We start from the raw sequence: 15747 nt of genomic DNA, 5'->3' as shown, positions 1-15747 counted from the left end.
CAATCCGGCCTCCCATGTTATTCTTGATACCACACCTGACCCCCATGACTATATCTCTCTGATCCACCTGACATTCACCCCATTTCCCCATATTTCCTTCTTTCCTGTTCCTCACCCTGATCACATTTGGTTTATTAATGGCAGTTCCACCAGGCCTAATTGCCACTCACCAGCAAAGGCAGGCTATGCTATAGTATCTTCCACATCTATCATTGAGGCTACCGCTCTGCCCCTCCACTATCTCTCAGCAAGCCGAACTCATTGCCTTAACTTGAGCCCTCACTCTTGCAAAGGAATTACGTGACAATATTTATACTGACTCTAAATATGCCTTCCATATCCTGCACCACCATGCTGTTATATGGGCTGAAAGAGGTTTCTTTACTATGCAAGGGTCCTCCATCATTAATGCCTCTTTAATAAAAACTCTTCTCAAGGCCGCTTTACTTCCAAAGGAAACTGGAGTCATACACTGCAAGGACCATCAAAAGGCATCAGATCCCATTGCTCAGGGCAATACTTATGCTGATAAGGCAGCTAAAGAAGCAGCTAGCATTCCAATTTCTGTCCCTCATGGCCAGTTTTTCTCCTTCTCATTGGTCACTCCTATTTACTCTCCTACTGAAGTTTCCACCTATCAATCTCTTCCCACACAAGGCGAATGGTTCTTCGACCAAGAAAAATATCTCCTTCCAGCCTCACAGGCCCATTCTATTCTGTCGTCATTTCATAACCTCTTCCATGTAGGTTACAAGCCACTAGCCTGCCTCTTAGAACCTCTCATTTCCTTTCCATCGTGGAAATCTATCCTCAAGGAAATCACTTCTCAGTGTTCCATCTGCTACTCAACTACCCCTCAGGGGTTGTTCAGACCCCTCCCTTCCCTACACGTCAAGCTCGAGGATTTGCCCTGCCCAGGACTGGCAAATTGACTTTACTCACATGCCCCAAGTCAGGAAACTAAAATACCTCTTAGTCTGGGTAGACACTTTCACTGGATGGGTAGAGGCCTTTCCCACAGGATCTGAGAAGGCCACAGCGGTCATTTCTTCCCTTTTGTCAGACATAATTCCTCGGTTTGGCCTTCCCACCTCTATACAGTCCGATAACGGACCAGCCTTTATTAGTCAAATCACCCAAGCAGTTTCTCAGGCTCTTGGTATTCAGTGGAACCTTCATACCCCTTACCATCCCCAATCTTCAGGAAAGGTAGAACAGACTAATGGTCTTTTAAAGACATGCCTCACTAAGCTTAGCCTCCAACTTAAAAAGGACTGGACAGTACTTTTATCTCTTGCCCTTCTCAGAATTAGAGCCTGTTCTCAAGATGCTACAGGGTACAGTCCATTTGAACTTTTATATGGACGCACTTTCTTACTCAGCCCCAACCTCGTCCCAGACACCAGCCCTCTAGGTGACTATCTTCCAGTCCTCCAGCAGGCTAGACAGGAAACTCACCAGGCTGCTAATCTTCTCTTGCCTACTCCAGATTCCCAGCCATATGAAGACACCCTAGCTGGATGATCAGTTCTTGTTAAGAATCTGACCCCTCAAACTCTACAACCTCGATGGACTGGACCCTACTTAGTCATCTATAGTACCCCAACCACCATCCGCCTGCAGGACCCTCCCCATTGGGTTCACCATTCCAGAATAAAGCTGTGTCTGTCAGCCAGACAGCCTGATATATCCTCTTCCTCCTGGAAGTCACAAGTACTCTCCCCTACTTCCCTTAAACTCACTCACATTTCTGAAGAACAATAATAACCCTTATGAGCCTAATACATCCCTTCATTCTATTAGGCCTATCCATCCTTACCCTACTCTTTGCAATAGGGCTTTGTGCAGTCACCCCCACTATTTGGACTGTGCCCCAAAAACTTGTCATCCCTACTGTATTCTCAACTACTCATAAATGACCTGCTCTTGTTTACACTGCCAGTTTACACTGTTTCTCCAAGCCATCACAGCTGTTATCTCCTGGTGCTATCCCCAAACCACCACTCTTGACTCCCTCTTGGAGCAGGTAGATGATCTTTGGTGGCAGGGCACACTCCAATACTTCCACCCTGATGAAGTTCTATTCTTTGCTTTTATACTCCCTCTTATTCTCATTCCCATTCTTATGCCACTCTCTAGCCCTCCCTAGTTACCTCCAGCATCTCCAGCACACTATCAAACTCACCCACTCTCTCCTCACTGCCTTCAATACTCCTCTAGCAAAGAATCGTGGGCTATGCGTTTCCCTTTCTTCCTGCTTTTTTTTTTTTTTTTTTTTTTTTGAAGCAGAGTCTCGCTCTGTCACCCAGGCTGGAGTGCAGTGGCAGCAATCTTGGCTCCCTGCAAGCTCCGCCTCCCGGGTTCATGCCATTCTCCTGCCTCAGCCTCCCAAGTAGCTGGGACTACAGGTGCCTGCTACCATGCCCGGCCAATTTTTTGTATTTTTAGTAGAGACGGGGTTTCACCGTGTTAGCCAGGATGGTCTCGATCTCCTGACCTCGTGATCCGCCCGCCTCAGCCTCCCAAAGTGCTGGGATTCCAGGCGTGAGCTACCGCGCCCGGCCTCTTCCTACTTTTACACAGCCATCCCCGCTCTACAGGCCAACTTGGCTACCTGTCCCGTCTCCCTGCACCTCAGAACCTCCTTTAATAGCCCTCATCTATACCTGCCTGAGGAAATTCTTTACTTTCTAGACAGATTTGGTGAGAACTCCCCAGACATTTCACACCAACAAGCTGCCACACTTCTCCGCATCTACTTACGGCACCTTTCTCCTCATGTCAATTCCACCCCCACCCCATATTTGGAGCCCTGACCACACAAACAACCATCCCTGTTGCCACTCCTTTATGCTTCTCCCGACAACAGCCTGCTGGAATCCCTTTAGGCAACCTTCTTCTGTCCAAATGTTCCTTTACTCTTTATCTCCAGAACCCAGCCACACACATAACCAAACAGATGGGAGCATTCCAACTTCACATTACTGATAAGCCCATTACTGACAAACTAAAAAACATTGGCAGTCACTATTGTTTAGGAAGACACATATCCTGCATCTCACTCCATCCTGGGCTACCCTCCCCCTGTTCGTCTGAATCTCTTCCTAGCCCCTCCTCTTGCTTGCTTATACCCAGCCCCATGAATAGCAGTGAAAGGTTACTTGTAGACACTATGCGCTTTCTCATACACCATGAAAACCGAACCCCTCCCTTTACGCAGTCGCACCATCAATCCCCATTACAACCTCTAACGGTGGCTGCCCTTGTTGGATCTCTAGGATTTGGGGTGCAGGATTCCTCTTTCAGTACACCCTCTCACCTTTTCACTTTACATTTCCAGTTCTGCCTGACACAAGGTCTCTTCTTTTTATGTGGCTCTTCCACCTACATGTGCCTACCTCCCAACTGGACAGGCACATGCACTCTAGTCTTCCTTACCCCCAAAATTCAGTTTGCAGATGGGAACAAACTACTGCCTGTCCCCCCTCATGACATCAACACGACAAGAAAGAGTCATCCCACTAATCCCTTTGCTTGTGGGTCTAGGACTTTCTGCCTCCACTATTGCACTTGGAACTGGAATAGCAGGCATCTCAACCACTGCCACAACATTCCACAGCCTCTCTAATGACTTCTCTGCTAGCATTACAGATATATCACAAACTTCATCTGTTCTCCAAGCACAGGTTGGCTCTTTAGCTGCAGTTGTCCTCAGAACCTCCAAGGCTTCTATTTACTCACTGCTGAAAAAGGAGGACTCTGTATATTTTTAAATGAAGAGTGTTGTTTTTACCTAAATCAGTCTGGCCTGGTATATGACAACATAAAAAAAAACTCAAGGATACAGCCCAAAAACTCGCCAACCAAGCAAATAATTACACTGAACCCTCTTGGACACTCTGTAATTGGATGTCCTGGGTACTCCCAATTCTTAGTCCTTTAATACCTGTTTTTCTCCTTCTCTTATTTGGACCTTGTGTCTTTCGTTTAGCTTCTCATTTCATACAAAACCGCATCCAGGCCATCACCAACAATTCTATATGACAAATGCTCCTTTTAACAACCCCACAATATCACCCCTTATCCCAAAATCTTTCTTCAGTTGAATCTCTCCCATAGTAGCTTCCCACGCCACCCCTAATCCCACTCGAAGCAGCCCTGAGAAACATCGCCCATTATCTCTCCATACCACCCCCAAAAATTTTCACCGCCTCAACACTTCACTATTTTGTTTTGCTTTTCTTATTAATAAAAGAAGACAGGAATGTCAGGCCCCTGAGCCCAACCTAAGCCATCATATCCCTTGTGACCTGCATATATACATCCAGATGGCCTGAAGCAACTGAAGATCCACAAAAGAAGTGAAAATAGCCTTAACTGATGACATTCCACCATTGTGATTTGTTTCTGCCCCACCCTAACTGATCAATGTACTTTGTAATCTCCCCCACCCTTAAGAAGGTTCTTTGTAATTCTCCCCACCCTTGAGAATGTACTTTGTGAAATCCACCCCTGCCCGCAAAACATTGCTCCTAACTCCACCGCCTATCCCAAAACCTGTAAGAACCAATGATAATCCCACCACCCTTTGCTAACTCTCTTTTCGGACTCAGCCCACCTGCACCCAGGTGAAATAAACAGCCTTGTTGCTCACACAAAGCCTGTTTGGTGGTCTCTTCACACGCACACAGACGTGTGAGACGCGATCCTCCCTTGATACATTGAAAAGATGCATTGAAATTAAACAAAATATGATTTTGTATTTTGAAAATACAAACCGAAATCATACAAAATATGTTTGTATGACTGAACTGAAATCACACAAAATACTGAATTGAAGTCATAGAGAATATGAACTGAAATCATACAAAATATGTTCTGGCTGGGCGCGGTGGCTCACGCCTGTAATCCCAGCACTTTGGGAGGCTGAGGCGGGCAGATCACAAGGTCAGGAGATCGAGACCATCCAGGCTAACATGGTGAAACCCCGTCTCTACTAAAAATACAAAAAATTAGCCGGGCGTGGTGGCAGGTGCCTGTAGTCCCAGCTACTCGGGAGGCTGAGGCAGAAGAATGGCATGAACCTGGGAGGCAGAGCTTGCAGTGAGCCGAGATTGCGCCACTGCACTCCAGCCTGGGTGACAGAGCGAGACTCCATCTCAAAAAAAAAAAAAAAAAAAAAAGTTCTACAATCACAGTGGAGATTGAAACCACCTTTGCAAAATTATGACCGAGACAGTGAAAGAGATCTAATTTAACCGACTCCATCTTGCTTCTAACCTCCAAGTTGTCCTTGTTCATTCCTGGGCATAAGCCAAACCAACTTTTGGAGAAGTTTAGTTTATAGTTTAAAACAAAGACTATAACAGCCCTTTCCCAAAGCAGACCTCCTTCTTGCCTGGGGACTAGACTGCCTTTGTAGGACTAACATTAGCCACAAGATTAGAAATTATGGTTTAGGAGTCATGTGGCTGGAGGCTACAAGATTCTGACCCTCCCTAAACTGCTCCTAAGATCAGTGCTTGAGATATTTGCAGACCCTGCACTTGATGGATCAGCTGACACCACCCAGATGGATTAACTGGCTCATCTGATCTTGTGGTTCCCACCAAGGAACTGACTCAGAGCAAGAAGACAGCTTTGACTCCCTGTGATTTTATCCCTGACCAATCAGCACCCCCGGCTCACTGGCTTCCCCCATCCACCAAGCTGTCCTTAGAAACTCTGCTCCCAGAATGCTGGGGGAGACTGATTGGAGTAACAATAAAACTCTGGTCTCCTGCACAGTCGGCTCTGCATGAATTACTCATTCTCTATTGCAATTCCCCTGTCTTGATCAATCGGCTCTGTCTAGGCAGCAGGCAATGTGAACCCCTTGGGCGGTTACAAAATCAAAATCATAAGAGAAAGATAACTAGCTAATATTTAAACGTAAACAACAGAACTTCTGGTTAAGCTGCCCTGAGGGCCTAGTCTTAGAGGGGCCCCACACTTTCATGGGCTTTATTTCCAGAAGCCTCACCAGGGTTTCAGGCAGGGGAAAAGGAAAAGTAACCATTTAAAAATACATCCAGGGGGAAAGTAAACATGTTGAAAAACACTCAGTTCTCTATAACAAAGGCCTGCCTTCTAAGGGAAACTATTTTACCTGAGTCTTATCTCATTTGGAGGAATGGCAATTAACCAACTCCAGCCCCTCTAGCCTTCCTGTATCAGGTAAAGGAAGAGAAAAAAAAGCTAAGAACAGCTTCTGAAGGTCACAGTCCACCTTTAGAGGTTTCAGAGCCATTAAAAAGCTGAGATTTAATCAGATGGTTAGAGAGCACCTCCTCTCCCTCAAATTATCACATCAACAGGGTTCCTGTGTAACAACAGCAAACAGGATTGCAACTGAGAGAGGTGTAAAGCACAGACTCCATTGAAGAAGGAGGTTTTAGGGTAACCCAAAGACAAGAAAAAGGAAACTAGGCCGGGCGCGGTGGCTCATGCCTGTAATCCCAGCACTTTGGAAGGCCAAGGCGGGCAGATCACGAGGTCAGGAGTTAGAAACCATCCTGGCTAACATGGTGAAACCCCGTCTCTACTGAAAATACAAAAAATTAGCAGGGCGTGGTGGCGAGCGCCTGTAGTCCCAGCTACTTGGGAGGCTGAGACAGGAGAATGGCGTGAACCCAGGAGGCGGAGCTTGCAGTGAGCCAAGATCGCGCCACTGCACTCTAGCCTGGGCGACAGAGCGAGACTCCATCTCAAAAAAAAAGAAAAAGGAAAGTAGAGGAAGCATCTGGCACTACAGGTACAGCAAACGTTAAACACAGGTCTGCTCCTGGCCAAATTAACGTAAATCCTCACATTGAAAGCCTAATCATCTCAGTTCCTATTGCCTGATACATCGTGTCTGACTTTGAACAAAAAATTACAAGGATGCTAACATACAAGAAAAATAGTCTGAAGAACAAACTATGCATTAGACTCTGACTCAGATGTGGCACAAACTTTGGAATTATCAGGTAGGGAATTTAAAATAATGAGGATATAAGGGAAAAGGCAGATGACATGCAAGAATAGAAGGGAAATAATGAAAAAGATGGAAACTAAAAGAATGAATCAAAAGAAAATCCTAGAAATTAAAAACATTGTGAGAGAAATGAAAAATGCCTTTACGGTATCATCAGTAGGTTATATGTGCCTGAAGAAAGATTCAGTGTGCTGTGAGATACGTCAACAGAAACTTCCCAAACTGAAACATGAGAAAAAAAAAAAAGAGAATGAAAGTGTTCAAACAGGGCCAGGGGCCATGGCTCACACCTATAATCCCAGCACTTTGGGAGGCTGAGGCAGGCAGATCAACTGAGTTCAGGAGTTCGAGACCAGCTTGGCCAACATGGTGAAACCCCATCTCTACTAAAGATACAAAAATTAGCCGGGCGTGGTGGCAGGCACCTGTAATCCCAGCTACCCAGGAGGCTGAGGCAGGAGAATCGCTTGAACCTGGCAGGTGGAGGTTGCAGTGAGCCAGTGAGCTGAGATCGCACCACTGCACTCCAGCCTGGGCGACAGAGCGGGACTCTGTCTCAAAAATTAAAAAAAGAAAGAAAGAAAAAGGAAGGAAGGAGGGAGGGAGGGAGGAAGGGAGAGAGGGAGGGAGAAAAGGAAGGAAGAAAGGAAGGAAATGCTCAAACAGAGTATCACTTACTGTGGGACAATTATAAAAGGTCTAATATGCATTTAATGGGAATAGCAGAAGAAGAAAGAAATAAGCAAAAGAAATATTCAAAGTAATAATCACTAGGAATTTTCCAAAATTAATGACATCTAAACACGGCTCCAGGAAGATCAGAGAACACCAAGCAGGATAAACACCAAAAAATCTCTAGCTAGGCACGTCACATTCAAACTGCAGAAAACCAAAGACTAAGAGGATATCTAGAAAGAAAGCAGAATAAAAATACCTTGTTTGTGCAGAAGAGAGATAAGAATTATATTAGACTTCTCATCAGAAACAATGTAAGCAAGACGACAGTGGAATGAAATATTTTAAAAAGAAAAAAGCAAAAACTCACCAACCTAGAATTCTGTATCCAGTGAAATTATCCTTCAAAAAAAGGGGAAATAAAGACTTTCTCAGATAAACAAAAACTGGGGGAATTTGTTGCCAGGAAACTGCCTTACAAGGTATGCTAAGGTACGTTTTTCGAAAAAAGGGAAACTATATAGGTCAGAAACTCAGATCTACATAAAGAAAGGAAAATTTACATCAAAGGAAGAAAAAAATGGCCAGGCATGGTGGCTCATGCCTGTAGTCTCAGCGCTTTGGGAGGCTGAGGCAGGTGGATCACCTGAGGTCAGGCGTTCGAGACCAGCTTGGCCAGCATAGTGAAATCCCATCTGTACTAAAAATACAAACATTACCCAGGCCTGATGGCGCATGCCTATAGTCCCGGCTACTCAGGAGGCTAAGGCAGCAGAATCGCTTGAGCATGGGAGACAGAGGTTGCAGTGAGCCAAGATCATGCCACTGCACTCCAGCCTGGGTGGCAGAGCAAGACTCTGTTAAAAAAAAAAAAAAAAAAAAAAAAAGGACCAGGAGCAGTGGCTCATGACCGTAATCCCAACATTTTGGGAGACCAGGGCAGGAGGATCACTTGAGGTCAGGAGTTCAAGACCAGCCTGGCCAACATGGTGAAACCCCGTCTCTACTAAAAATACAAAAATTAGCAAGGTGTGATGGTGGGTGCCTGTAATCCCAGCTACTTGGGAGGCTGAGGCAGAGGAACTGCTTGAACCTGGGAGGCAGAGGTTGCAGTGAGCCGAGATCACATCATTTGTACTCCAGCCTGGGTGCACAGACAGAGCAAGACTCCATCTTAAAATATACATATAAAAAAAAAGGCCAGGCGTGGTGGCTCACGCCTGTAATCCCAGCACTTTGGGAGGCTGAGGCGGGCGGATCACGAGGTCAAGAGATTGAGACCATTCTGGCCAACATGGTGAAACCCCGTCTCTACTAAAAGTACAAAAATTAGCCAGGTGTGGTAGCCTGTAGTCCCAGCTGCTCAGGAGGCTGAAGCAGGAGAACTGCTTGAACCCGGGAGGTGGAGGTTGCAGTGAGCCAAGATCGCGCCACTGCACTCTACCCTGGAGACAGAGCGAGACTCCATCTCAAAAAAAAAAAAAAATCCAGGGAGAAATAGACAAATCAAATATTATGGTTGGAGACTTCAACACTCCTCTGTCAGTAACTGACAGATTCAGTAGGCAGTCCAGATATAGTTAAACCAAACAGCATCAATCAATCAACTGGATCGAACTGACATCTGTAGACTACTTCATCCATCAACATCAGAATACACATTCTTCCCAAGATCACGTGGAACATTCACCAACCTAGATCATATCCTAGCCAGAAAACATACCTCAACAAATTTAAAAGAACAGAAATAATACAAAGTTGCTGTTAGACAACAGTGGAATTAAAACTAAAAAGTGAAAAATTAAAACTACATAAATAATTTTTGAAAGGCAGTAACAGAGAGCTAAAAATGCTGAAAATATTTAGAGAATAAACAGCGTTTTTCTAAATAACACCTGTGTAAAATAAAAAGTCTCAAGAGAAATTTTTAATTGTTTTGAACCAAAGAAAAATGAAAATACAACTTACCAAATCTTGTGGGATATAGTAAAAGCAATGCTTCGATGGACATTTTTAGCACTTAATGCATATATTAGAAAAGAAGAGGCCAGGCACGGTGGCTCATGCCTATAATCCCAGCACTTTGGGAGGCCAAGGCGGGCTGATCATGAGGTCAGGAGTTAGAGACCAGCCTGGCCAACATGGCAAAACCCCGTCTCTACTAAAAATAAAAAATTAGCCAGGAGTGGTGGCAGGCACCTGTAATCCCAGCTGCTTAGGAGGCTGAGGCAGGAGAATCACTTGAACCTGGGAGGTGGAGGTTGCAGTGAGCCAAGATTGTGCCATTGCACTCCAGTCTGAGCGACAAGAGCAAGGCTCTGTCTCAAAAAAAAGAAGAAAGATTTAGTATCAATAATCCAAGCTTCCACCTTAGAAAACTATAAAAAGAAAAGAATATAAGCCTAAAGCAAGCAGAATAAGAGGAAAATAATAATAAAAATTAGAACAGAAATCATTGGAATTGAAAATAGGAAATTAATTTTAAAAAATCAAAACCAATAATTAGGAATGAAGGATAGGCTATCACTGAGCACCCCACAGACTCTAAAAGGGTAATAAATTACACAAACAACTGTGCACACATAAATTTGACAACTTACATAAACTGGATCAATTCTTTGATGGCCACGAGCTACCAAAACTCATCCAAGAATAAATTAAAAACCTAAATAAATCCTTTATCTATTAAAAAAGTTGAATTTCTAGTTGAAAATCTTCCTTAACAGAAATCTGCAGCCCCAAATGGTTTCATCAGCAAATAGTACCAAAGATTTTAGAAAGATATAACATGAGCTCTACATAGTTTCTTCCAGAAAACAGAAGTGGAAGGAATGCTTCCTAACTCATTTTATGAGATGAGCATCATCATGATACTAAAACCAGATAAAGAAAATACAAAAAAAAAAAAAAGATCCTCATGAATCAATATCCCTCATCAACACAGATGCAAAATACTAACAAATTGAAACCGTAATACATAAAAAAAAATTACACACCATGATCCGGGGTTTATTCCCGGGATGCAATATTTGAAAACCAATGAAAATGTAATCTGCAACAAGACCATGTCAACCGACAATATTCAACATCAATTCACGGTACAAGCAGTCAGCAAATGAGGAATCGAACAGAGCTCTCTAAACTGATAAAGCACACCTACAAAAAAGCCTATAACTAAACACACTGTGAAAGATGTAATGCTTCTTTCCCTCTAAGATCAGGAACAAGGCAAGGAAGTCCACCTCACCCCTCCTACTCAACATTGCACGGGAAGACCTATCTTGTCAAACAGGGAAATAAAATTTAATGAAAGTCATACAGATTGGAAAGGAGAAAACGCAACTGTCCCTAGTACCTATTCACAAACAACATGACTGCCTGTGTAAAAAATCTCATGGATTCCATAAAAACCTTCTAAAACCAATGTCAGTTTAGTGAGATTGAAGGATACAAGGTTAACACATGAAAACCAACTATATTTCTTTATAATAGTAATGAATATCCGGAAACCAAATTTTTAAAATCACAGTGGCTTTGAAAAATAGTCTGCATAAATCTAACAAACCACGTAAAGGATCTATATATGAACACCACAAAATGCTGATGAAAGAAATAAAACAATCTAAATAAATGTAAAGACATACTATATTCACAGACTGGAAGACTCAATACAGTTGTCAATTCTCCTCCAATTGATCTATAGATTTAACACAAATACAACCAAAATCCCCCACGTGGTGGGGCACAGTGGCTCACCTGTAATCCCAGCATTTCAGGGACTGAGACAGGAGGATCACTTGAGGCCAGGAATTTTGAGACCAGTATGGGCAACATAGCGAGACCTCCGTCTCTACCAAAAAAAAAAAAAAATTTTTTTTTTAATTAGCCAGGTGTGGTGATGCACACCTGTGATCCTAGCTACTCAGGAGGCTGAGGCAGAAAGATCCCCTGAGCCCAGGAGTTTGAGGTTACAGTGAGCTATGATGGCACCACTGCACTCCATTGGGGCTACAGACTGAGACTCTGTCTGAAAAACAAAACAAAACAAACAAAAAAAAAACAAAATTCCCAGCAGGATTGTTAAAACATATAGACAAGCCTAAAATACATATGGAAAGTCAAATGAAGTAAAATACCCAAGTAATCAGGAAAAAGAACAAAGTTTGAGGGTGCTAAGACTTACTTTAAAGCTACAGCAATCAAGACAGTGTCGTGTCGGTGAAGGGATAGACACAGATCAATGAAACAGAACAAATGGTCCAGAAATAAATTCACACAAATATGGCCAACTGACTTTTCACAAAGTGGCAGGTGCAAAGTCAATGGAAGGGAGTCTTTTTAATAAAGAACTTGTATCCAGAATATTTAAAGAACTCTCAAAATTCAATGGTAAGAAAACAACCTGATTTTGGCCGTGTGCGGTGGCTCACATCTGTAATCCCAGCACTTTGGGAGGCCAAGGTGAGCAGATCACCTGAGGTCAGGAGTTCAAAACCAGCCTTGCCAACATGGAAACCCCGTCTCTACTAAAAATACAAAAATTAGCCGGGTATGGTGGCGCATGCCGGTAATCCCAGCTTCTCAGGAGGCTGAGACAGGAGAATTGCTTGAACCCGGCAGGCAGAGGTTGCAGTGAGCCAATATTGTGTCATTGCACTCCAGCCTGGGTGACAGAATTCTGTCTCAAAAAAAAAAAAAAAAAAACCACTAGGAAATACTGCTGCATAACCATCAAAAATTTAAGACTGTTAACACCAATTGTTGGCAAGGATGTGAAGTAACTATAATTTTCTTTTCTTCTTTTCTTTTTTTTTTTTTTTTTTTTGAGATGGAGTTTCACTCTTGTTGCCCAGGCTGGATGGAGTGCAATGGCATGATCTCGGCTTACCGCAACCTCCACTTCCCAGGTTCAAGTGATTCTCCTGCCCCAGCCTCCCGAGTAGCTAGCTGGGATTACAGGCATGCGCCACCATGGCCAGCTAATTTTGTATTTTTAGTAGAGACGCGGTTTCTCCATGTTGGTCAGGCTGGTCTCGAACTTCTGACCTCAGGTGATCTGTCTGCCTTGGACTCCCAAAGTGCTGGGATCACAGGCGTGAGCCACCTCGACCAGCCCTTTTTTTTTTTTTTTTTTTTTTTGAGATGTAGTCTCGCTCTGTCACCCAGGCTGGAGTGCATTGGCATGATCTCAGCTCACTGCAACCTCTGCCTCCTGAGCTCAGGAGAGTCTTCTGCCTACGCCTCCCAAGTAGCTGGGACTACAGGCGTATGCCACCATGCCCAGCTAATTTTTTTTTTTTTTTTTTTTTTAGTAGGGATGGAGAATCACCATATTGGCCAGGCTAGTCTCGAATTCCTGACCTCGTGATCCACCTGCCTCGGCCTCCCAAAGTGCTGGGATTACAGGTGTGAGCTGCCGCGGCCGGCCAATTTTCAAAAATTGATTCAATCCTTTTGGGAAACTGCCAGCAGTGTCTACTAAAACTAAATATACACCTATCATCCTATGACACAAAAATTCCTTTTATAGGTATATATCCTACTAAAATCAATTATTCATCATACTACATGAATGTTCAGAGCAGCTTTATGCATAATAGCCAAAAACTGAAAACAACCCACATACACATCAATGGTAAAAAGGATAAGTTAACTTAAGTATATTCATGCAATAGAATACTATTCAGTAATAAACAAACTTCAAACTACTGATACGTGTGATAACATGGAGGAATCTTACAGACACTACGGTGGGTGAAAAAAAACAGAAATGCAAAGGTGTCCAATCTTTTGGCTTCCCTGGGCCACACTGGAAGAATTGCCTTGGGCCACACATAAAATACACTAAAATTAACAATAGCTGATGGGCTAAAAAAAAAAAAAAAAAAATCACAAGGCGGTGCACGGTGGCTGATGCCTGTAATCCCAGCACTTTGGGAGGCCGAGGTGGTCAGATCACCTGAGGTCGGGAGTTTGAGACCGGCCTGCCCAATATGGTGAAACCCCATCTCTACTAAAAATACAAAAATTAGCCAGGTGTGGTGGCACCAGCCTGTAATCTCTGCTACTCGGGAGGTTGAGGCATGAGAATCGCTTGAACCTGGGAAGTGGTGGTTACAGTAAGCCGAGATCACACCACTGCACTCCAGCCTGGGCAACAGAGACTCTGTCTCAAAAAAATAAATAAATAAATAAAGTCACAAAAAATCTCGCAATGTTTTAAGAAAGTTTACAAATTTGTGTTGGGCCACATTCAAAACCGTGGCCTGTGCAGGTTGGACAAGTTTGGAATAAAGCATAATGCTTGATTGCAATTACATGAAGTTTAAGAGTAGACACAACTCATACTTGGTAATTTAAGTCCAAATGAATAGTGGTTACCTCTGGGGAAGTACTACTGACCGGAAGGAGCAGTTGGAAACCTGGGGTGATGGAAATGTTCTAGATCTTGACCTAGGGGCTAATGACATGTGTATACATATGTAAAACTTCACCCAGCTGTCCTCTTAATTTCTGTGCGATTTATTGTGTGTAAATTATGTCAGTTAGGAAAAAATAAGAAAAATGAAGGAATGATGGAGAAAAAAGAAATGAAGAGAAACGTGACGAAGGAAGAAAGAAGGGAGGAAGGGAGGGAGGGAGAGAGGGAGGGAGGGAGGAAGGGGGATTAAACCCAAGCACGGAGGGGGAGAGATGCTCCTCAAAAATATGCTATCAGTCATGTAGTGTTATTTATTTATTTATTGAGATGGAGTCTCGCTCTGTTGCCCAGGCTGGAGCGAGTGGCACGATCTCGGCTTACTGCAACCTCCACCTCCCAGGTTCAAGAGATCCTCCTGCCTCAGCCTCCCGAGTAGCTGCCATTACAAGCACATGCCATGGTGACTGGCTATTATCTGCATCTTAAAGATAGGGAAAGTTTGAGGTTTGCTGATGTGTTCAGCGTCACAGACTGGGTGAGTGACTCAAGCTAAGGCTAAAACCCAGGTGTGTAGGGCACCAAAGCCTTTGTGATTCCACCTCCTACAGCTCAGGTCACTTCCTCGGAGAAAGGTGACTCCTAGAAATGCCTCCCACCTGGAACTGATCTCCTCCTGGGAAGAACGTCTGTCTTATCGCCGTCGACCTTAGGCATGGACACCCTTCTGTCCCCCACCCACAACTGTGAGCCTGCTCAGGAGGCACAGCCGCGTTCATTCATTTTAGGCCTCCTCAAGGGCTCAGCGCCTGCTAAGCAGATGCGCGTTCCTGTAGGACAAGGGGTGGCCACTGGAGACGCGGGTGCGACGCAGGCGATCACGCCCTCGGACGACGCTGCGGACTGCGCTTCCTTCCGAAGAGGGAACCGTTGAGAAGAGTGAAGCGATGAGTTATGCCTCACTGGAAACCAACCGCGTCCGTGTGACTCACTTAGAAACTCACTGTTACATATTTGGAGCCTGAGCTGACGACCTTCCGGGTACACGTCAGGCAGAAGCAGGTGCGCGGTGGGAGTGTCCGCCCCGCCCCGCCGGTGGCGCCGGCCCCGCCCCCCTCACCTGCGCGCGCAACCCCACCCCAGCGCGAGGCTCTGCATCGGCCGCGCCCGCCATCCAGCTTTTATACGGCGCTATTTTGGTCGCGCGCCCTGATTGGCCGGGAGCGGGCGACGACACGCTCGCGCGCCTCAGGGAGGGGCCAAGATCTGGGGGAGGGGAGCTTCTGGCGGCCGCGCGGATCCGGGGGCGGCGGGGCGGGACTGCTGCGGTCTCTGGGGGTGCTTTGGGGCTTCTGTGCCTAGTCTGCAATCTGTTAGTGGGGTTATATTTTAATAAAAGAGCTTGTGTGTCCGAAAGGGATTTGCCAAGAACCAAACTCACCCTTCTGGGAGGGAGCTGCCAGATGGCGGGAACAGGCGGCGTAAACCTTACCAGACGTGAGCCCGGGCTGCTCAAGTGTGGTTGGCGTCTTGAAGCTCTTGCCCGCCTCCCTTTGCAGGCGCGTCTAATGCCAACTCTACCTTGCCCTTTGCTAAACCAGCCCTCTAATGTGTTATCGTGCCTCACGTCAGACAATGG

The 15747-nt window shown here is 44.8% G+C and overlaps 1 protein-coding gene across 1 annotated transcript in view; it reads right to left on the bottom strand.

Annotated features, from left to right (window-relative positions):
* The window catches only part of LINC02901 (long intergenic non-protein coding RNA 2901), a 40605-nt gene extending 25341 nt beyond the window's left edge, over positions 1 to 15264 (bottom strand). Inside the window, exon 1 of the mRNA XM_003950944.5 lies at positions 15113 to 15264. The gene's annotated coding sequence lies outside the window, so the exon portion shown is untranslated. The remainder of the gene's footprint in view (positions 1 to 15112) is intronic.
* Positions 15265 to 15747: the final 483 nt, after the last annotated feature.

This window comes from Pan troglodytes, chromosome 5 (genome assembly GCF_028858775.2).
Source record: "Pan troglodytes isolate AG18354 chromosome 5, NHGRI_mPanTro3-v2.0_pri, whole genome shotgun sequence".
Lineage (NCBI taxonomy): Eukaryota > Metazoa > Chordata > Mammalia > Primates > Hominidae > Pan > Pan troglodytes.
The sequence above is the reverse complement of the archived record's forward strand: the minus strand, read 5'-3'. Positions and strand labels throughout refer to the sequence as shown.